The sequence below is a fragment of the Miniopterus natalensis genome, chromosome X, assembly GCF_054644295.1.
Source record: "Miniopterus natalensis isolate mMinNat1 chromosome X, mMinNat1.hap1, whole genome shotgun sequence".
NCBI lineage: Eukaryota > Metazoa > Chordata > Mammalia > Chiroptera > Miniopteridae > Miniopterus > Miniopterus natalensis.
Genome location: NC_142103.1, coordinates 8,651,139 through 8,674,879, shown reverse-complemented (window position 1 = coordinate 8,674,879; position 23,741 = coordinate 8,651,139). Strand labels below are relative to the sequence as shown.

Below are 23,741 nucleotides of genomic sequence, written 5' to 3'. Positions count from 1 at the left end.
TGCTTTCCCTCCACTCCACCTCTTCCTTAAAAGTACTGACAACAATCTCCAAGAGATTGTTAAAAAGCAAAGAATAATCCAAGACGTAAAATATAAGAAACAGGATTTTGGTGTCCTAGTAATTCCTAATACTCTATCATTCTGCTCTGTTGAAATGCATCCTGCTCAGCAGGTTAGTTTAAGATCACAAAAGAATGACAACAGGCTATTTCCAATCCCTTCTTTATGACCCAGCATTTCCCAAGTCGAAGATGTTGAATGGTGAATGACAGAAAGTGGCATGAATCAAAATGGAATTCACTACTACAGTGAAATGGAGGTTTAGTGTTTGAGAGGTTTGGGATTTTATGCAAGCATTTCTCTAAGAGCTTGAAGCACTCTTCTGCTGTGACAAGAGACTGTGTGACACACAGAAGTCCTAGTAATTCCTATATTCTAGTGATCTGCTCTGTTGAAATGCATTCTGTTCAGCAGATTAGTGTAAGATCACAGAAATCTGACAAAAGTCCAGATATTGGTCTGGCCTTGAAATCAGATGGAAGAAAAAACAAAACAAAACATTATTCACCACAATAAGAACATTTTACTTAAATGTTATTTCTTTAATGCTAATAATTTAAAATTTTCTTTTCTTTATTCCTGCATTGTAAAAACCTTTCTTCTTACAGTTGCTGTGAGTGCTTAAAAATATTAGGTATGTTATCACACTGCAATTATGGTTAGAGTAAAAAATAATGATGTTTTAAAAGTTGTATCAATTAATGTAAAAAATTCACTAATAAAAGTACTGGGGTAATCTTAAAAGCAAATCATTTCCAAATACTATACAAGCTAAGTTTATCTTAACATTACTAGGATGGTTTAATATTCAGCTTCAGGATGCAGTAAAAATAGATAATTATGGCGGGTTTTCTAAATATTAAGCACAACAAAAAGTTTGCTCTCTCAATAACCTTGACACATATTAAAAAGAGACTATAGAAGGGATTTATGGATTTGTTAGCGTTGATGGTTTTCCCAGTCCTAAGATATTGTCCTCTGGAACACCCACCCTGCTTCCTACATCCAGATATAGAAAAGCACAGTGTTTGTAGGTTGTTCATGAATGCTCCAATGAAGCAGAATGAACAGTAATGTCTGTCTTATTTCCTTTGGGTCCTTCTAATTATAAAAGACATGCCCCCATCTGTTACATCCAAAATTCAAAATTACAATCAGTGTATGCTTTCACAGGCTGTAAAGTAAGGAATAGCATGTGAAACTTTTGCCCTAATAAGAGCAGTATAAGTGAGCAATGAATGGGAAAGAAAACACAGGAAACAGTTCTTTAAGGAAATTGTGCCTTCTAGCTCCAAATTCTAAGATCAAGATCTAAGATCAGAAGCCTCACCCTTATCTCCCAATCTTGCTTTGGGCATCTTGAAATAGTTTGTGTTGAAAAAACCAAACTATTTTCATTTACCCATTGCCTGTATCCACCGACAATATGGATTTTATGTTCAAGTGCAGAGATGTGGTTGATTATCAGGCAGGAGAAACTGGTAGGGCTAAGTGTGCCGGGAATCTTGCAGCAAGTGGGAGTCTTAATGAGCCCATCAGCTGCAAAGTTTCCACTTAGCACAAAACAAAACATTATTGCAGGAAAATTCTCAAGAATTTCAGTGACAGAAGGGATGCTATATATTTCAAGGAGTAAAGTTAAGTACTGAGCTTAAACTAAGTGACTTGTCGATATATATGAAATTAAAAACTGTTTAGGTTATCAAGGCAGTATTTTCGGTGCTTTCTGCCAATTAAGAATGAGTGACCTGGAGAGTATTATGCTAGGCAAAATAAACCAGTCAGAGAAAGACAAGTACAACATGATCTCACTTATATGTGGAATCTAATGAACAAAATAAACAAAATAAATCCAGAGACATAGAAGCATGCAACAGACATGAATCTCAGAGGGAAGGAGACGGGTGGGAAGAGATTAAGCAAAGAATTTATATGCATATATGCATAATCCATGGACACAGACAATAGTTCGGTGAAGGCCTGCAGGGGGTGGGGCAGGACTGGGGTGGAGGGGGTCAATGAAGGAAAAAGGGGAGCATCTGTAATACTTTCAATGATAAAGATAATTTTTTTAAAAAGAATGAGTGAATTAGCAACTCATGAATAGAGTACGTATTGTAGATCTTTAAATTTGTAATTTTCTGGACAAGAAGACTCCTGTACAAGTAACCTCTTCCCTTCTTCCATTTGTTACTTGAGATTTTTTTAAATGTCTCATTTAATGCATGGCCTTATACTGTTTTTATTTACTCAAATTCAGGTGGATGGGGTGTACAAATCAGCTGTGGAACAAGTTCTCAAAATAAATTTTATTCAAAGCCAGGTATGGCATTGTGAAAGGTCATCTTCAAGATGCTTTGACAAATAAAGAAGTCTATAATTGGTTTCTTATGTTGCATAATGTCATTCAAAGGGAACAAGGTACATTTTCATGAGAAAAGGGGGAGGACAGGAAGAAAAGGATTTTTTTTTAATTTATTAGAGAACACACCTGAAAATTAGAAATACTGACATCTATCTACTATCACCATACTTGGAGTCACAATTATGGGTGAGAAGCTCATGGGGGTGTATCAAGAATGGGACCTTGAAAAGACTCAAGGATTGGGAGGGGTAGTCAACTGTGGCCTAGAAAACGTTTCCAATGAATCATGAATTTCACAATATTGAGAATGTGTTCCCAGAGCATAGAGCAAAAAGTCAAAGACACAGATGTAAGAAATATAAATGTTATGGAGGATTGGCCCAGGTGACCCAATATCTATCTGATCAATAAAAGATCCAAAAAACATAGAAGAAAGAAAATAGAAAAAAGAATAACTAACCCTGGGGACCCATGGTTTTGAACCTAGAATTCTACACCAAAAGTATCAATCAAGGGTGAGGCCTGAATAAAGACATTTTCAGATCATTAACAGTTCAGAAACTCTATCTTACACACAACTTCCTTAGGAGCTTACTTAATGATTTACTCAGGCAAAATAAGGTGATTATTTAAAAAAAGAGGGCTTTAACAAACTTTATAATGTGAAAGCAAAGGTATGTTTGACCAAGTGCACAATATGAAAGAGAAAGAAATAAAGAGGATAGAAGTGCAAAATAAATGTCCTTGTCAAGCATGGAGACTTGATGCAACCAGAGATGGATACTGCAGTACAGTGGCTGAAGTTACAGAGGTAACTAGCAGAGAAACTAATAGTGATGTAAATTTGGAAGAGAGACACAAGAGAAAATATGAGGATGGTGTAAATGAGCTATTAGAACAGAAGACTACAGACAATCTTTTAAGATAAAGATTTAAATAATGATTATTAAGATAGTATATGTAGATAGTGAAATAGAAGAACTAAAAACAGTTATGAAGGAGGAGGGATAGAGAAACATGGGAGAGAAGTCTCCTGATGTTCATCATAAGCCCATCCATATGTGTTAAAGCATTTCTATTATTCAGTTTAAAGTGTTTTATTTTAAATAAAAAGGAGTAAGTAAAATCTTTATGATATCCGTCTTCTCCTTCAGTGTGCTGGCATATTCTAGGCCTAGCCACCCACTTGTTATGAATACAGATACCTTGGGCTTTCCCTCTTTAATCTAGGGATTCGAGGGAATCTACTCATGCCTCGCACCCTTCAGCCTAGTATGCTTGCATTCTCTTATGGGTCTTTGGAATGGTCTTGGCAGCACTCCTAGAACGTCAAGAGTGTATTTGTTGCTCTTCTAATAAAATTCTTTCCCCTAAAACATTTAATAACTCTAATTTTCCAGTTGATCTAATGTGTTTAATGTGAGCTATATATATTTCTTATATGAACGACAGAATGTTGACAGTCTGATTTATCTTCCAGACATATTAAAACCAGCTAATTTTCTATTTTCAGAAAACTGTGAGTGTTTGGGTGGTATTTGATTATTATTGACTGATATATTTAAGCTCCAGGATGAATATAAAGATATTTTCAATTTAATGGTTTAATGTGTCATTATTCGATGTTGATGAATTTCTACTTGTTAGGAGAAAATCTGCCAGATATAATGAACTTATTGGACATCCTGATACTTGAAGCTTCAGCTATACAAACCTTGAGTATAAAATTAAGTCATATTGTATAAAAACAAAAAAACACACATAACGCCATGAGCAAATGAATATTCAAAGCTGAATAAATACAGACACAGCAGCCTAAGAACAAGTTTACTAAGAGCTTTTGAAATGTTTTCAGTAGGCCCTGTAATAACATAAGCATTTAAAAAGAATTTACTTGAAACAGTTTGTGTGAAACTCCATTCAGCTTCCTCACACAGGTACCATCTTCCCAACTTCTTGCAGTCCAATAACAATAACTTAATCCATTAAATACTTGGTTGAAAAGGATTCAATTTTAAAAAGTTTAAAAGCAACTCAAAATTCAAGTAAAACAATCATTCAATAATAGCCCAAAGAATTGATGACATGATAATTAATTATATTCTAAATCAAGTGCCACATATAGAGGCAGACTTGGTATTACAGCACCCTCACATGAGTAAGACATAGTTTCTTTGCCTGTGTGTCTGAACTTCAGATGACCTACTAGGAGCCTTTGTTCACTTTGTTTCTTGTTTTTGCCTGGTTCTGATTACTATCTTACCTTACTGGATGCTTTGACTGTGCATTTCCTTCTATACAGAGAACAATGCTGAGTAAATAAAGCACAACAAGGGACCTTAGGGATCATCCTATTAGAAAATTCTAATTTCATACTATAGAAAATTCAGACTTGAGGAGGTCAAGGGATGGCCCAAGGTCATGTGGCTGGTTAGTATGGAACTGACACTAGATATAATAATTGCATCAAGCACGGGATCCAGAATACATGGTAGACAATCAAATGTCCGATTACCAAATACATAAAGAATTGCTTAGATAACATTAGCAAGATTTCTTTAGCCTGAGCAATATGTTGAACTCCTGAAGTAGTCCTTGAACCCCTAAAAATTTTTAACTCTGTGGAAATGTACAAAAGCCTGTTTTCCCAAGGAGATGGGGTATGATGTTAACAAGTTATCAAATTGATCAGTGACCAAAAATGTTAGGGACCCACTGCTTTAGAACAAATAAAATGCATCCCTACAAACTGAACTCATGGCTCTACAGACAGTATAGGCTGCCATATGGTTACCCTGCTGTGTATGTGCATGTGTACATGTGTGTGCACTGGATGGGGAAGAGCATTCCCCACAAACAGTCACGTTATCACAGCTCCTTCAGCTCCCTGCACAGCCATTTCAAATACATTCATTCATGTATATGGGAGCTCTTTGAAGTCTTTGCCTACTTTTGCCCTTCAATAACACAAGGGCTGGGTATGACAGAACATTCTGTAAATGGCACATAAAGAAAAATTTATTAATTGTGTGACCAATGAATAATGATTACCATAAACAGGAAGGTAAACTATGCCCTGTGACATGAAGGATATTGGTCCTTTACCAAGTTCTAAGAAAAAATCCAAAGCCCTTTAAATGTCATTTACAGATTGTTTCTACCTGATATACCACCAGTTTAGCCTTTTACTGAATCCTATGCTCCCGAGCTGGAAGAGACTTTATAGGTCATCTGGGATAGCCACCCCACACCCTACTACAGTAGACCCTCTCAGCATTCTTGACAGCTTGTGAATACACACTGGCCTGAATTAGGAATCAGTCCAAATAACAGACAGTCAAGTTAGTCATATGATTATTTTCACACCATCTCATAAAATGACTTGAGATATAGTTTTCTGAAAAAAGTAACACAAGCAGTTATTACATTGTTGATTTGCACAGAGTTCCTTCAAAACCAGGATGAACAATTCAAATGAAGACAGTCAAAGAAATTGCAATTAAGGGAGAATGACATGTGATATTTTACTACAAGTAGTATTATCATCAGTGGATAAATTATTTAAACTAATTGTAGGTTTTACTGAGAAAGCTGAGATCGGAAACTATTTCTAAGTAGCAAATTGGTAGTTCATCCACAGAGTTAACACTGGCTTTGTATTTCACTGTTATTGCTCATTTGAATACATAAGCTAAATAGTGATTTATTAAATGCCCCCAATCAATTCTATTAATATAATAGAACTCAAGACTTGTCTGCTGAGTTAATGAAAGGAGATGGTTGTTCAAACCTGTTTCATGGGCTCTAAAGAAATAGGTATATCTAACGGTTCTATTTATTTCCTATCTTGTCCAATGATTTCCCCAACTTCATAGAACACACGTGCCTAAGAAAGATAGTCCCTTTTGTCTATGCATTATAGTAACACTTCTGAGTGCTGATTTAAAGCATTAGATCCAGATCGAAACCTCAACTGTAGCACTTACTACTTTCTACTTTCAAATTATATGCTTATAAAGAAATTAGAAGCATGTAACTATTAAAGATGCTTATTGCATGCTAAGGACCTCCTGGAATGCGATACTCCTATGGACTTCAACTATGTATATCACATCACTATCCCCTTTCCACCCCTAATCTTAATCCAACTTTAGACATAAGGATATAAAAACTCAGTATAAAACTTTGGATTCCAGAAGAATAGCAAAGTCTTTCTATTGGCTGAATGCCACATGCAGTACATACCAGTTGGTCTAAGTAATGACATTTCTTCCTAAATATTGATGCACTTATCAAACAGGAATGTGGCCAAAGCATGGTGACACAGATTCTTAACCTGGTCTTCTCTCTGGCCTGGTGACTGTGGATAAATTATTTAAGGTCACTGTGTTCCAATTCTCCATCTGAAGAAGGGGCTAATTCACTGCCTTTGTTTAACTATCAACTTCCTGCAAATGTGAGTTTTGAGTCTGCAAAGAGTGCACAGTGAAATGGAAATAATACAAAGACTGCAGTGTCAGCTCAATTACAATCTGTGCCGTCGTTATCTTGCTAAATTGCCATTTCTTCACTTAAACAGCGGAGAGTGATCTCCAAGGGCCTGCCTCTCTTTGACAGTCAGAGACTGTGGACTAAGTATTAGGGAAGAGTACTCAGAAGCCCCTGATTGTGGCCTGATTTTATCAAGAAGTCAATATGAATGAGAACGTAAAATAAGAATATCATTATATTGTCAAGCTCTATGGCTGAGTGTGACTAATAGCTGCAGTGTCACAAAGGTAATAATCCGATAAAGCTTCTGAGTACTCAGGGCCAAGTCACACCAGTGCTAGCAATGATGTAAGTCTGTTGGCACTGAATCAGAAATTCAGCTTTAAGGATCATGGGTCTATCTGTGCACTCCCATTTTTGTCCCTTTACCTCACACATTTCTCTTCTTTTGAGTATTTTTCCCCTCTCCTCTGTGGATTCATACTTTCATTTTATCCTTGGAAAGCCAAAACAAGTTGAATCTCACCATTAGGACTTTTTAACTTTGTTTTCTTAATCTAAATTGCAATGTTTCCTTCCCCTCAACTCATTATACAGATTAAGTGAATTTAATTTAGTTTTCTCTCTCTAATTAGATTGTAAGGCCCCTGGGAAAAGCATAATTTCTTTGCCTTGTTTTTTCATATAGTTTTCAATGTCTGGCCTTGTTCTGAGTTTATTTCAAGTAGGTGATACACTCTTTGAATCCTGAGAAAATTATTTTCTTCATTGTTTTTATCTCCCAAATGAGATTGGAAAGTTACTGTGCAGCCTCTGAAGTCCCTTCCAGTTCTCTTATTTCATGATGGTCCATCTTTGTATTTCAATGGCCAAAAGCCACACTGCAATGAGAATATAGATACCTAGGTATCAGCAGACCAAGGATGGCTAAGACCAGCGTTCCAGGCAGAGGAAATAGCAAGAGCAAAATCCTTGAAATGAGAAAGTATTTGGCATGTGTATGGAACAAAAAAGTGGCCCAGAATTTTGGGAGTGGGTAAGAATCAGAAAACGTTATGTCAGACAAGTTGTCAGACAGTTGATCAACACTAAAGAACTGCGATTAACAGTTGTTACCTTTTAAATACAATTGTTTTATCTATAGCCTCACAACTATAGGAGAAAGAGAAATGAAGAGAAAAGGAAAAAGTCCCATAGTGGAAAGGAGTATTTTGTGTGTGTTTTTTAAATCTTAATAGGCAATTAAAACTATTTGAGTATCTTTATATAAGTTATCCCTCATTTTTTTATCCTCACTTGAGGATACATTTATTGATTTTAGAGAAAGAGGAAGAAAGGGAAGGAGGGAGGGAGGGAGGGAGGGAGGGAGGGAGGGAGGGAGGGAGATCAATTACTTGTCTTCGGTACATGTCCCTACTAGGAACTGAACCCACACCCTAGGTGTGTGCCCTGACCAGGAATTGAATAGGCAACCTTTTGGTATATGGATGACAAACCAACTAACTGAGCCACCCGGCCAGGGCTTGAGTTGTGTTAATCTATCAAATCCTCTGTGAAATCAGAAGCAATGCAGACCAGGTAGAAAGTAATTTGTATTGCCCAAGTCTGATAGTTTGAGATAAACATGTGCAATAACATGAATACAGCCACATGGAAAAGGAGAAAGAATATATTAATTCAGTGAATTAACATAGACAATCAGAAACCTTAATCAATAATTTCCAATGCCAAAGATTTCTACATAATAAGGAACCAAATTAACACTATTAAGTGTAACTACTATTATTAAGTGTTACTGCTATTATTAAATGTAGTTTGTTTGATTCATACAACTATTTCAAACATGCAGTCCATGGGATAAAACAATCAAATGGTTTCTTGGTGCTCTGGATGCTAGGAAGCATTAAACTAGGTTGATATCTGCAGTCCTTCTAGCATGAAAATAGGATGAATTTATGATTCTCTGAATTTCCTTCTTTCTTAATGGTGACAGCCTCATACAAAGGCTAATGCCTCAATTCACAAGATTTCATAATGTAGACAGCATTGATCACTGCTGGGCCTTTGAAGTAACTGCAGGACTAAGTTAGGCATTGTGGCAAGCAGCCTCAAAGATGGTCCCCAAGGATCCCCATATCCTGATATTCACAACCTTGTGTAATCCCCTCCTCTTGAGAGCTGGCTGGACATACTGACTAGCTTTTAATAAAAAGAACATAGCAAAAATGATGGGATGTCACTTCCAATATTGGGTTACCAAAAGACCATAGCTTACATCTTGGGCATTTTCTCTAGTTCATACTCACTCTAAGAGAAACCAATTACCATTTTGTGAGTTGTGATAGGGAAAGGCCCAAGAGGCAAAAAACTAATATCTGTATCCAAGAGCTATTGAGGATCTAAGGCCAGCCAACAACCACATGAGTGAGCTCAGAAGTAGATCTTCCTCCAGTTGAGCCTTAGAGAAAATACAGCTACAAACACTTAATCACAGCTTTGTCAAAGACCCTGAGCCAGAAACATCCAGTTAAGTCATACCCATATTCCTTACCCACAGAAACTTTGAAATAATATTTGTTTTAAGCTGCTAAGTATTGAAGCAAATCAGTATATATGAAAAATGCACATAATATAAAATATATCTATATGTTATAAATATATTTTCATATATGAAAAAATTCCATATATAAGTATACATAACTTCATATATATAAAACAGGCACTCATTTGGAAAAGTAATGAATACTAAGCACTGAGAACAGCTTCTTATAGCCATTCTCCCCTCTACTCTAAACACCAAAGGTTTCTTCAAACTGAATAAACTAATACACAATTTCTGTATTACTAAGGAGCCCACAAACAATGCTCCTTCTTCTGTGTTCATTTATTTTCTATGATAGTTTCAGAGCCATTAGGAGAAAATCACACCTATCTATCCAATTAAAAGAGGATTAATCGATAATACTAATTTGAAGTTTATATAACCTAAGGATAATGGAACGGACTCTGCAGTAAGTATTTATCTTGGGAGGACCAAATTTTAATTTTTGGTCTAATGTTAAATACAGTCTTTCTATGATGTTTTACATACATTAGTCTATGGGTTAAGCAACCTGTTCTCCAGTTTATGGCCAATGAGGTTTTTTTAAAACTCTATATATCATGCAGCTGGCGTTAACTAGTAAACCAGCATCAAGGCCAGAATGAGAGCTAGAAAGGAAAGACCTACCAAAATTTCATTTCCACATAAAGAAGGTAGAAGGCTACCTCTGGTTAACCAGGTGAGGAGTTTTGTTTCAATCAGCATCTTGGAATATATCTGCCCACAAACATTTTATCTTGTTATGAAAGATTAACCTGAATATAACCCCCTTTGAATTCTCTCTCATGACTGGTCACTTTCTAAAATAGTAATGGAAAATTGTGTAGTAATTACATAATTGACCTTTTCGATCTAGGTCGAGCCAGCATTGAAAAGAATGAAATGACATTTCAGAAGCTTAGTCATTTTGAATAAAGATTACCCTTCCTACTGAGTTTAAGCAGAAAAATACTGCAGTTAGGTAAAAAAGCAAAAGAATAAGAAACAAATGAAATACTTGACTTATTAATGCCACCACCATCATTTATGTAGTACTTATCAATTACAAAGTGCTTTTATAAACTGGAAACTAAAAGCATCTACCCACCCTTCATTGCTCACTGCCTACATTAACGTGATTTTACTCTTTAGCTACCTTATCAAACATAATTTTACTATTCTACTGTATTCATCAATATGACTTTACTATTCCAGTTAAACTTTAGCTCAAGAAGAAAAACACTGCAAATAAATCTGTTGTTCATTCCAGAAGCGTCTGGAAAAAATATTCAAATGAACAGCAAATAGACTTTCAACAGATAAGATTAAAATCAAAACCCTTGTCTCAAAAACCTTCCCTTGTTGTGTCCACCAATCCTAAACTATTATTTCATGATCCTTACCCGATTCTAAACAAACTCCCAAACTCAAACAGCCACCTTCAAAATCTCAAACCTCACAACTATCCCCATTTTGCCTCTCTCCCCTGGCATTACTAAGACTTTGTCCAGGTCACGCTCTTCTTTACCACAATAAGGATAAACTCAACTTTGCCTTAGCAACAAGTTATTCTAGTGGTATTTTTGAGGACCCTACATTCAACAATGATTTTAACTTCTGCCCTAATAACAACCCCTTTAAGAAACTGGGGCAGATCCTATAATCTCCATTTTATACTTATGGAAACTAAAGTTGAGAGAAGTTAAATAATCTGCTAAATCATATAACATGAGCAGTGGAACAATTAAAACAGATTAAGTTCAAAGCAAGAGTTCTTAATATTAAGTATGAGTTCTTAGAAGTCAGCCTGTGCAGATATATATGAGTTCTTGAAGACCAGGAGGGACAGGTAAAAATAGAAAAGGAAATACACCCAGGTCTACATCCTCTTCAAGAGTGTATTAGATGAGGAAAGATGTTTAAGTTTTAAAGATCACAAATAGTGAACAGGATCCAAGAACCTAAGAACTAATGAGAGTCAAGAACTCAATAGTCAGAATGAGATGGATACCATCTCCACCCACTGAAGGAGCCAAAATATAGGAAATTATTGAGAAGCTCAAAGTATGCAGAAATAGCAATTAAGAAAATACCTCTTGAGGATTAAGATGAAAAAATCTAGATGGATCAGAAGTAAAGTCTAGTAATATCATCATAAAATACTAACAGACTTACTGGATTATTTTCTAGTGCAGTTACTATAGGTGAGTGAGTTGGCATAAAGGAACTGCATGTTTCCTAAGGGCACATGGCAGAGAAATTTATGGAATTAGGAAAGGGAGATGGAAGATGAAACATGATAAAGTACAGTCAATCAAGACAAGACAAAGAAAATAAAAGCTTAGAGTAGATTTTAGTTAGCCTGATGACATTCATAGAAAAGAGACAGAATTCAGTTGAAGAATGGATGCTTTCTGACAGACACAAAATTCGTAAGTTTCAGAAGTGTCAGTACAATGAAACCCCACAAACAAGAATATGTCGAGATATATATGGTGTCCAAAAATGTATACACACACTTTGAATAATTATAAAGGCAGTGTTTATTAAAATATATTTCATTTTTAAAATTTAGCTATCAGCTGTTAAATTGTGTATACATTTTTTGGAATATATGTGTGTGTGTGTGTGTGTGTGTGTGTGTGTGTGTGTGTGTGTATATATATATATATATATATATATATATAAAATCCAGCCAAACTACCAACAAGCAACATTTGGAAATTAGACAAAATTAATTCCTAGACTCAAGCAAAAGTTCAAGGTGAAGGGGAGGGGTTGAAGAGCAGACTCAGATGGAAAAGAAGTTATTACCAGGTCCTCTGGAATACCAATAAATGACATCTTTGTGAAAGCATACTTTTATGGAATTTCATGAATATCCACCTTTGGTCCCTGGACATTTCCAATATAACTGCATGTGCAAATGGAGGACAGGTTTATAGAACAGGCAAAAACAAGAGATGCTGACAACAGGTAGCTGGAAAATGTGTTTCTACTTAATATAGGAATCAAAATTTCCACTGGGTTGAAGTACCCAAATGATCTACACTTACAGTACTAACTACGTATGTGTGGATGACTTTGTTTTGGTCAAAAGTCCAAGGGAACAAATGGGTTTTGAAGTTTCCTTATGGCTGGCCACCAGCCCTGGCTGTAACTAATAAGAACTAGTTTCTCTGAATAGATATTCAAATTAAACAAGCACTTCTTTGTAGTATAGTTTGATATCCCATAAAGTGATTCCTCCAACTCTGTCCTTTCTCAAGATGGCTGAGGTTATTCGGGGTATCTTTTGTTTCCATATAAATTTTTGGAATATTTGTTCTAGCTCTGTGAAATATGCTGTTGGTATTTTAATAGGAATTGCATTAAATATATAGATTGCTTTGGGTAGTATGGACATTTTAATGATATTAATCCTTCCAATCCATGAACATGGTATATTTTTCCACTTGTTTATATCTTCCTCTATTTCTTTTTTCAGTGTCCTGTAGTTTTCTGAGTACAGATCTTTTACATCCTTCGTTAAGTTTATTCCTAGGTATCCTATTATTTTAGTTGAATAGTAAATGGTATTTTTTTTTAGTTTCTCTTTCTGAGAGTTCCTTGTTGGTGTATAAAAATGCTGTCAATTTTCTGATGTTAATTTTGTATCCAGCTACTTTGCCAAATTCATTTATCAATCTAGTAGTGCTTTGGTGGAGTCTTTAGGGTTTTCTATGTACAATATGATGTCATCTGCGAATAATGACGGTTTTACTTCCTCCTTTCCAATTTGGATACCTTTTATGTTTTCCTCCTGTCTGATGGCTGTGGCAAGGACATATGAAAAAATGCTCAACGTTGCTAATCATCAGAGAGATGCAAATAAAAACCACAATGAGGTATCACTTCTTGCCTGTCAAAATGGCTACCATCAACAAATCAATAAATGACACATGCTGGTGAGGATGTGGAGAAGGGGGAACCCTAGTACACTGCTGGTGGGAATGCAGACTGGTGCAGCCACTATGGAAAACAGTATGGAGGTTCCTCAAAAAATAAAAAATGGAACTGTCTTTTGACCCAGTGACTCCACTTCTGAGAATATATACTAAGAATCCTGAAACAGTAATCAGAAAGAATATATACAATCCTATGTTCTTAGCAGTGCAATTTACAATAGCTAAGATCTGGAAACAGCCCAAGTGTCCATCAGTAGATGAGTGGATAAAGAAGTTATGGGCATTTACACCATGGAATACTATGCAGCTGTAAAGAAGAAGGATCTTGTTCCCTTTGGGACAGTATGGATGGACCTGGAGAATATTATGCTAAACAAAATAAGCCAGGCAGAGAAAGATAAACATCACAGGATCTCACTTACATCTAAAGAACATTATAAACTGATGAACAAAATAGATTCAGCGACAGAGAAGCATGGAACAGACTGACGAATCTCAGAGGGAAGGTGGAGGTGGGTGAGTGGGGAGAGATTAACCAAAGAATTTATATGCATATAGGCATAACCCATGGACACAGACAGTAGTGTGGTGAAGGCCTGGGGCAGGGAGTGGGTGTGGGGTGGAAGAGTCAATGGGGAAAAAAGGGGGACATCTGTAATACTTTCAATAATAAAGATAAATTTTAAAAAAACACACAAAATGTTAAATAAATGGAATCATACAGCAAAAAACAAACAAACAAAACAATAACAAGTGCCTCTAACAGCCAAGGCTTCTAACTGGACCTAATTAACACGCAATGCAAACTGTGAAAATTTTACCTCCAGCCACTTGTTTGTTTTGTGAATCAAAACCATTAATTATTAAAAATGCTTGTCTTCTGTGACTCTCATATATCCTCACCTCCTCAAGGATCTGGAGAGGAGCAGATACTTAGTCTAGGTGGAAACAGTGAAACTGGATCTGTTGGGAAGAGATCAAATTTAGAGAAGTTACTCTGAGCAGCAGGTTGCACGTGTCCTTTTGTGCACTATGAACAATCCTTCTTGTCTCTTTACTCTCTTCTTACCATGCTTCCAACTGGCATCTCTTACCCTGCCTCCTCTAGTGAAGTCTTTCCCCAGACATTAATCACTGTCATCAGCTAGAGAAAGACCCAAGCAAGGAGAACAGAGCCTCCACTCGACTCTGGAAGAAGAGCTCCAGCAGAAGTGCATACGTCTGCTCTTAGGGATCTAGCAGTCATGAGGCTCTCCCAAGGCACTCATGGCTCTACAAAGTCTTTATGCAGTATTCTACTAGAGTGATCTGGGTATTCTGCCTGATTATCCAGTATGGCAACATCAGCAGCTCCTCCTAGACCTTGGGCAGAACTTCTTAAATTGTCTATCTACACACACAGACACATTGCAATACCTCTTGTCTCTTGTAACACCTGACCTAGACCTGAGGTCCTTCATTAGGAGGCAATTTATTTCTAGAACAAATTCTAGACAATGGGACTGAAAATATGAACAGGACAGAGAAAACCTCCTCCTTGTTTATATTCCCATGAGCCAGACCTATAATTAGTGTGCATCAAACCATACAAATGAACAGCAACGGTTCCTTTAAGAATTCTGGTCTTATCACTATTCCTACATTTTCTGAAATTTTTTAAATGCTACACTGTAAAATGCTTTTTAGGGCATTAGGATTAACAAAAAATTGGAATATTTAAAATCACTGAATAGTTATGCCTTTCTTAAGTGTGTACATAATATTTGAGTTTGAAAACAAATGGAGTCAAGTGCCTGAATGAGAAAGCACAGATTTACTTATTAAAACCAGTACCAAGACTCTTCATCAGAACCAATATGGATATTTTCACAGAAAGACTAGTTAGGAAAACATCAAAATGTTGGCAGTTGTCATAGCTCCATGTAAGTGGATGGTCAGTGATTTTAAAATTCATTCAGTGCTGTGTAAGAGCTGTCTCATATGAGCAGAGAGTGCACATCTCTTCTTAAACCTGCTTTCAGTGATGTCACATTTGTGGTTTAAGCCATGGTGAGAGTATTTTCACCTCAGAAATTGGCAAATGCTATATAGTAGGGTGTTTTTCTGTCTTTTGGAGAGCTAGTTGCTAAACATTTACTAGCATACCACTTTTTATAATCTCTAGACCTTCTTAGTGAGCACATATTATAATTACAATTTGAAGTTATTTTTTAAAAAATTATCTTTATTATTGAAAGTATTACAGATGTCCCCTTTTTCCCCCATTGACTCCTTCTACCCCGCCCCCAACCCCCACCCCAGGCCTTCACCACACTCTTGTCTGTGTCCATGGGTTATGCATATATGCATATAAATTCTTTGGTTAATCTCTCCCCACCCACCCACCCCCACCTTCCCTCTGAGATTCGTCAGTCTGTTCCATGCTTCTATGTCACTAGATCTATTTTGTTCATCAGTTTATTTTGTTCTTTAGATTCCACATATAAGTGATATCAAAAGTATCTGTTTTTCTCTAACTGGCTTCTTTCGCTTAACATAATACTCTCCAGGTCCATCTATGCTGTCCCAAAGGGTAAGAGATCCTTCTTCTTTATGACTGCATAATATTCAATGAAGTTATATTTTTTTAAATAAAATTTGAGCATATTACCTTTTGTGTACATGGTGCTTTTTTATCAAGTACTAAAAAAAATTTTTTCCTACATAAAAGATCCATAATGCATATAAACTTGCCCTTAAATTTCCATTATAATCCAATCTCTCTCCAGATTCCATGTAAATAAGAAGTATGAAAACACATTTAATCCAAACATGAGTTTCAGATAGAAAAACCAAACCAAGAATTTATAGTTCAATAAAATTCACAGAGAAGACCTCAGGTGAGTCAAAGGGCAAAGGGCTGAACTCATTAGGATTCAAGAAGCCAAGCTCTACCTTAACTTCTGAACAGGGTCACTTTCAGTTTTCCTAGGTCTCTGAATTTTGGTAACATCCATTCAAATATATATTAACTCTTTTGGATTCCTCCACCTTGTGACCACATTTAAAATGCTAATACTTAGTAAAATTACCCGCCAAACAGTTCATTTAGGCCTTCTCCACACTTTGCCATATAGAGACCCAAGATGACAACACTGGGCAATGGGTTCAAGTATATATATGTGGAAGGGGGAAGAGGTGGCAGAGATACAGTTAAGTTTCACTTTTTTAAAAATATATCTTTATTGATTCAGAGAGAGGAAGGGAGAGGGAGAGAGAGAGTTGAAACATCAACGAGGAGAGAGTCATCATTGATCTGTTGCCTCCTGCATGCCCCCGACTGGGGAATTGAGCCCGCAAGCCAGGTATGTGCCCTGACCACTTATCAAACCACCATCTCCTGGATCCTAGGTCGATGCTCAACCACTTAGCCACGCCCAGCCGAACCACATCTTTCTTTCGGACTAGCAAGTAAGTTAAGGTCACCATCATGTTACTTAGTAAAGAAACTTGGCTGGCACAGCTCCACTAAGTGGTTTTGGGTGAAGCTTTCTCTAAATACCTCCTGCCGAAGTTTTTTACTTAATGGGAAAGAGCAATAATGCCCCACCCACTATCCAGGGCTTTAAAGTAATTAAACCACTTATAAGGAAAGGCTTTGAAAGGTCAATGTGCTATGTAACAGCTAGACACTTTAGTTTCAAATCAAAAAGAAGTGTGTGTTTTTTGACCCTGTGTGGGGTGAACTTTAAGTTCCATGATCCTACCAGAATAAAACCTATGCTAATAAAAAACTAGATGAACCAGAGGTATCTTTTGAGACTAACAGTTAAAAGTCTCTTTTAAAACATCTTGGGATAGTACATATTTATTTTTAGCATTTTTTCTATCTTTGACATTGTCAAAGTTTTTACCTGAGCTTTTGGTTCTTGCTGTTCATCTGGTTTTTACTTAATTTTAAAGAACTAATAACAGCCCAGAAGTTACTTTTTATAAGCAAGGAGAGGAGAATTTTCTTCGACTGCTAGTTAACAGACACTTTCCAGCCCACACAACTTGACAAATCCTAATGTCCCACTGGGTGCTGAGCCAAGACAGCCTCTGTGTAAGTTGCCTATGCTGGCCAGAACAGAACTCAGCTCAGAACACAAAAAATCCCAGGTCCCTGGACCACCTCTTGCTTCACAGCAAAATTACACAAGTGCCCCAGCCAGGTGGCTTGGTTGGTTGGAGTGTTGTCCTGGACACCAAAAGGCTGCAGGTTTGATTCCCGGTTAGGGCACATGCCTAGGTTTCTGGTTGGATCCCTGGTCAAGGTGTGTATGGGGGACAACCGCTTGATGTTTCTCTTTCACATCGCTCTTTCTCTCTCTCTTTCTCTCTCTCTCAAAAATCAAACATATCCTCAGCTGAGGATAAAAAAATACAGAAATGTGGTTTCCAAAATGAAGCCCATGTAACTTATGAAAAATTTGCTGTACCTGAGAAAGGAAAGAACATAATTAAAGGAAAGGAACAGGGAGGGAGCTAAACCAACCACTATAATGCCCTGCTCTGATTTGTGCATTCAAAAATAAGGGACTAATTTCTTGAGTACCTCCTGAGTATTGGGTGCATTACAAAGATTATCACACTTCATTCTCACAATATCCTTAATAGCAAAGTATGATTCTGGTTTTGCAGAAAAGGAAACTGAAGCTCAAAGAATTAGTTAGGAACTAAGGATAGACAGTTACTGATGAAGTCAGGTTGGACCTGGTGTCTAACTCCAAAGCAACCCAGGAAGTTATAAAGCACCAAGCATTAGGGCTACATAATGTAGTCATTTCTTCTACAGATGATAATAATATGTAAAACTAATAAGACTTACTATTACATGACTTCAGAGGAAGAACATATTCTAAAACATATGTCAAAGTGAGCAACAACATCAAATGGATAAACTGTAGTTAAAAGATCCCTCACTTTGAGATTTGGTATACCCATGTTCTTAAAGTTTGAATCCCAAGTTAATATGAAATCTGACCACTCATCAGAAAGGAATTCTATATGTAATCATAAAAGACCAGGAATAGCCACAGCAATCTTGAGAAAGAAGAATAAAGTTGGAGGAATCACACTACCTGGTATCAAACTATAGTACAATCAAAACAGCATGGTACTGGCATAAAAACAGACATAAACATCAATGGAACAGAGTGGAGAGCCCAGAAATAAACCCATGCCTATTATGGGCAATTAATATTTGACAAAGGAGGAAAGAATATACGACGGAATAAAGACACCCTATTCAATAAATGGTGTTAGGAAAAATGGACAGATACATAAAAAAATTAAACTAGAGCACCTTCTTACACCATACACAAGAATAAACTCAAAATGGAGTAAAGGCTTAAATGTAAGAGTCGAAATCATAAAATTTCAGGAAGAAAACATAGGCAACAAAATCTCAGATATTACTCTTAGTAATATTTTTTTGATATATCTCCTCAGCAAGGAAAACACATGGGTCTACATCAAACTAAAAAGTTTTTGCACAGCAAAGGAAATCATCAACAAAATGAAAAGATAACCTACTGAATGAGAGAACATATTAGCCAATGATACATCTGATAAGGAGTTAATATCCAAATTTTATAAAGCACTCATACAACTCAACAACAAAAAATCAAACAATTCAGTAAATAAATGGGCAAAGACCTGAATAGACACTTCTCCAAAGAGGACATACAGATGGCCAAGAGACATATAAAAAGATGCTCAAAGTCACTAATCATCAGAGAAATGTAAATTAAAACCACAATGAGATAATAAATTATTGATTATCTCTCACACCTGTCAGAATGGCTATCATCAATAAATCAACAAAGAAGTGTTGGTGAGGATGTGGAGAAAAGGGAGCCCTCCTGCATTGTTGGTGGAAATGCAGGCTGGTGCAGTCATTATGGAAAACAGTATGGAGGGCCCTCAAAAAATTAAAAACTGAACTGCCTTATGACACAGCAATTTCACTTCTGGGTATATACCCAAAGAAAACCAAATCACTAATTTGAAGGAATATATGCACTTCTATGTTCATTGCAGCACTACGTACAATAGCCAAGATATGGAAGCAACCCAAGTGCCCACCAATAGATGAGTGGATATATTACTCAGCCATAAAAAAGAATGAAATCTTACAATTTGCAACAGCATGGATGGACCTAAGTGAAATAAGTCAGTTTGAGAAAGACAAATGCCATATAATGTAACTTATATGTGGAATCTAAAGAACAATATAAATCAACAAACACAAAACAGAAATATATTCATAGATACAGAGAATGGACTGATGGTTGCCAGAAGGGAAGGTAGCAGGAGACTGGGTTTAAAAAATGAAGGGATTGAGAAGTACAGATTAGCTGTTACAAGCTAGTCATGGGAATGTGAAGTACAGCATAGGAAATATAGTCAATAATATTGCAATAACTATGTATGTTGCCAGGTGAGTATTGGAAATATCAGGGAGAACACTTTGTAAAGTATATAATTGTCTAACCACTGTACTGTATACCTGAAACTAATACAAAATAATATTGAATGTAAACTATAATGAAAAAAAGTTAAAAAATAAAGAGAAAGGAATCCTGACCCAGTTACTGCATACCTTCCCAGAAAATTGACAGTTAGCAAAGGTAAAATCAAGTTCAGACAGAGGACCCCTGCATCAGACTGCTGTCTGGGGTACACAGTACCAAATAAGGAATGCTTACCAATCAAGCCTTGCAGTTTGGTGACTGCATTGACAGAGACTATGACCTGGAAAGGAACAAGAGAACATTTATTATACAGGAGCATTAAGTGTAACCTAATCAACATTAGCACTTTTTGTCATGATAAAATCACTCAAATTCATTCATCCCACTGTACTTCATTTGTACAGAGGGGTCAGGGAGGCTTAGCATGGAAATTTCAAAACTTGCCCCCAGCTTCCAATACCTGAATTCACTGAAAAATTTCAACAGTGGTACACAGTGTTGAAATAATACGTTAGAAGCCAGCTGAGCTGCCAGACTGCTGCCTTAGAGTGAAAATAAGCTGAGTGTCTCTCACTCAGAATGGAAGCTAACTGTACATCAAGCATGGAATATGGCCCCAGCAATGTCTGCAACACAGAGAAATGGCCAAGAATGTATGAAAGGGTGAAGATTTGGAGGAGTATTGATCTATTATTACTTTAATCTCTGGCCTGTGCTTTCCAGACCTCTACTTAAAAAATGCTACAGGGAGGGTAGGCTGGCAGACTACCATTCCCTGCCCCCCACTTGGTGCATGGATCTCATCTCTCCCCATTTTTCATAGATAAAGTTGGGCTTTATAATTATATTCAGACCCACCTCTCATACCTGTTGAAACAAGGCCTGAGCAGCACCCCGCACTCCTTAAGCTCCTGTAGTTTGTCTTCAGTCTAGTCCATTCCATGCATCTGCTGTCTGCTACTAGCTTTCCAAAACGAATGAAAAGAAAAATCAGGACTTTGGTGTTATAAAGCCAAAGCTTTTAAGCGAGGTATCTTTGACATCAGAACGGTCTAATTATGTCAATGTGTCCGTAACAGTGGCACTCACAGTGTACAGAGGAACACAAATAGGTACGGGAAAAGATGTTCCTGCTTAATTAAAGGAACAGGTTGTAGTGACCAGCAGTGACCCAGCCACTGCTGGTAGTCCCTGTCTTTTAGAGACCTAGAGAAGGGGCTTCAACACCATCTTTAATGATGGCACCAGAGAATAAGAGATGGGCTCTGCCCTCTGTCCAAACCCCCTCACTTCACACTATATAGAGATGCATTTATTTATCTGGCTGGTTCTGACTACTGGTTCCAGTTCCATTTTTTTCATATTATGAGCCCACAGACTAACCAATATTGGACTTTTCCATCACAGGTCCTGAAGAAGGTGGTGATCATACAAATCGGTAAGGTGGCTTGCCCTGGGTAAAAAACTTAGCACCACTTCAGGAAAGTTACATTCATTTAGATGGGTGGGATAAGTGTCCTCTTTCCCTTATCCAGAGGCACTTCTAAAAATGGTTGGTGGAGCCAGGGTACATAATTATGCAGAGTGAAAGATAATGTAAGACAGGTACTGTACTAATCTTGGGATCACAAGATCAGATAAGATTGCTGCTTCAGAGGTTTGAGTGCCTCTTCAAAATGAACCATAGTTCATCCTGCTTTAATCAAACATCAGAGAAATTATGAAATATTAGGCTGAAAGGCAATGTCCAGTTACTATAAGAGGGAGTCTTAAATCACTTTATCTTATTTCAGTACCATAGCTAAAGACTCGGGCAGGATTATGGGTAATAAACCTTTGAAATGGGAGGTTAAGTTGTTCACCAGATTGTACAAACAGCATTTTATGGTGTATTAGTGTCAGTAATCGGTAACACAGTAAGTTAGAAAATCATGGCCATCAGAAAGAAGCTAATATCATTTAGGTTAATTTCATGAATAATTCCTGTCATTAAATAATATTGCTACTCTCTGACACAGCATAGATCTTCAAGGAAATAATAAGTAAAGAAATTTGACAGTTGCTCATATTGGCTTTTGTAGCTGTGGCCTGGAAAATATCCCCACTAGGATTCTGTGAGCAAAGAGGATGCAATAAAAATGCCATCAAGCCTGACATCTGGACCTAAATCCCACAGTTAGAAATTGTTCAAAATTTAGGGCTCTGCTTAAAATGCTAGCATTTGTGAGGTTAGTTAATATCCTGATTCCTAAAACCTTGGTACCTCATAGTAACAAAGGCAGAGGCAGTTTTCAGCACAACCAATAGACCTTTCTGATTTGTAAATATAATCCAGGAAGATAATATTTGGAGAGCATTAATGTTTAATGAATATAAATTTTAATAATTGACTTAGATACTAAACAATATACATAAATCAAGTCAAAATTAAGAATAAACCAGACAAATTCAACTAGCGCCATTTTACCTCAAATCAAGAATCAGCTTCCTCTCACTGATTATGGTCCTCAGGTTTTTAAGAGGCAAAAGAGGTTTTTAAAAAAATTTAATTCTCCCCTTTAATGCCCATTAGATGTCACACAATGAAATCTCTGCCAATTTCAAATGCTTGCCTTTAACAACACCGGTGCATACAATGGCACAATCAGAGTGGGTAGCCAAAGGGGCAGGGCCAGTAAGTGGTAGAATGAGGGAGGAGCATGAGAATGGGCGGGGCCAGCGCTTGCCAGCATGGTGGAGGGTCATGGGAACAGGCAGATCCAGCAGAGGCAGAGATGGGGGGGAGGAGCATAAGAGGCAGCACCAGCACATGCAAGGATAGGGAGGAACATCATATTACTGTATTATGTATTCTGACTTACCACTGCTGCCCTTTTTGTTTGTAAATAGAAACTATACAAATAATTTTCTTCTGTGGAGAAACACCAAGGAAAGAGGACCTAGACCAAAAATTTTAAATTGCTATTATGTTAAATACACAACTATACTGTAAAATAAAATTCAGACCTTCACTACCGTGATGGAAGATAGATACAAAGCACTTAATCTCACTGTTATTTTCCTAATTTATACATTGAAAAGTCTCACACTTTTCAAAGGAAATGTATGCAAAAGACCAGGGACAAAATTGAAATAAATAATGTGATATCCAACATCCAATTTTTACAGGTAATGAAATCGCAAACGATGTTCAGTGGTGGCCAGTGACGATCTCTTTTGGTCATTCACTGTCCTAAAACAAGATCCCAGTCACTCAGCTTGTCAATGTATGCATTTCTATACTGGAAATACTACAAAACCTTCTTTCAATTATAAACCTCTTTTCCTTATTTGTGAATTGAAGGTAACAAAATTTTTTCTACAGAAACCTTACGAAAAGAAGCAAGTCCTACATTAAACGGAATGAAATTATGCCAAATGCACAATTCCTCTATAAAATAAAGTGTCAAACTGAGTTAAATGACAGCCACTTAAGTGCATTCACGGACTCAGCCAGATGATTAAATCCTGCATTTGTAAATCCTGAATACATCAAAATGTTTATTATTAAGCAAATTTATAAAGTGGGAACAAGACCAGCATTTAGACAAATAAATTTATACACAATTATATTGTCAAATAAAAGGCAGTCAATCCAACAGTTCATTTCCTCCACTGTAAACTGAAATTTGCAGAAAACCTTCCACAAGAAATCTACGAAACCCCCAACAACAAAATTTAACTGAATACAGTGAGGATGAGCAAACTATTGATTTGTAAAATTAAATGCCAAACTGCATCCATATTGGCTGAAGAGAGAC

The 23,741-nt window shown here is 36.7% G+C and overlaps 1 protein-coding gene across 1 annotated transcript in view; it reads right to left on the bottom strand.

The window, feature by feature from the left end:
* USP26 (ubiquitin specific peptidase 26) overlaps nt 1-20,885 on the bottom strand; it is a 43,004-nt gene extending 22,119 nt beyond the window's left edge. Inside the window, exons 1-3 of the mRNA XM_016198024.2 lie at nt 20,800-20,885; nt 20,176-20,221; nt 14,348-14,407 (exon numbers count right to left, since the gene is read on the bottom strand). The gene's annotated coding sequence lies outside the window, so the exon portion shown is untranslated. The remainder of the gene's footprint in view (nt 1-14,347; nt 14,408-20,175; nt 20,222-20,799) is intronic.
* Between the last annotated feature and the right edge of the window lie 2,856 nt (nt 20,886-23,741).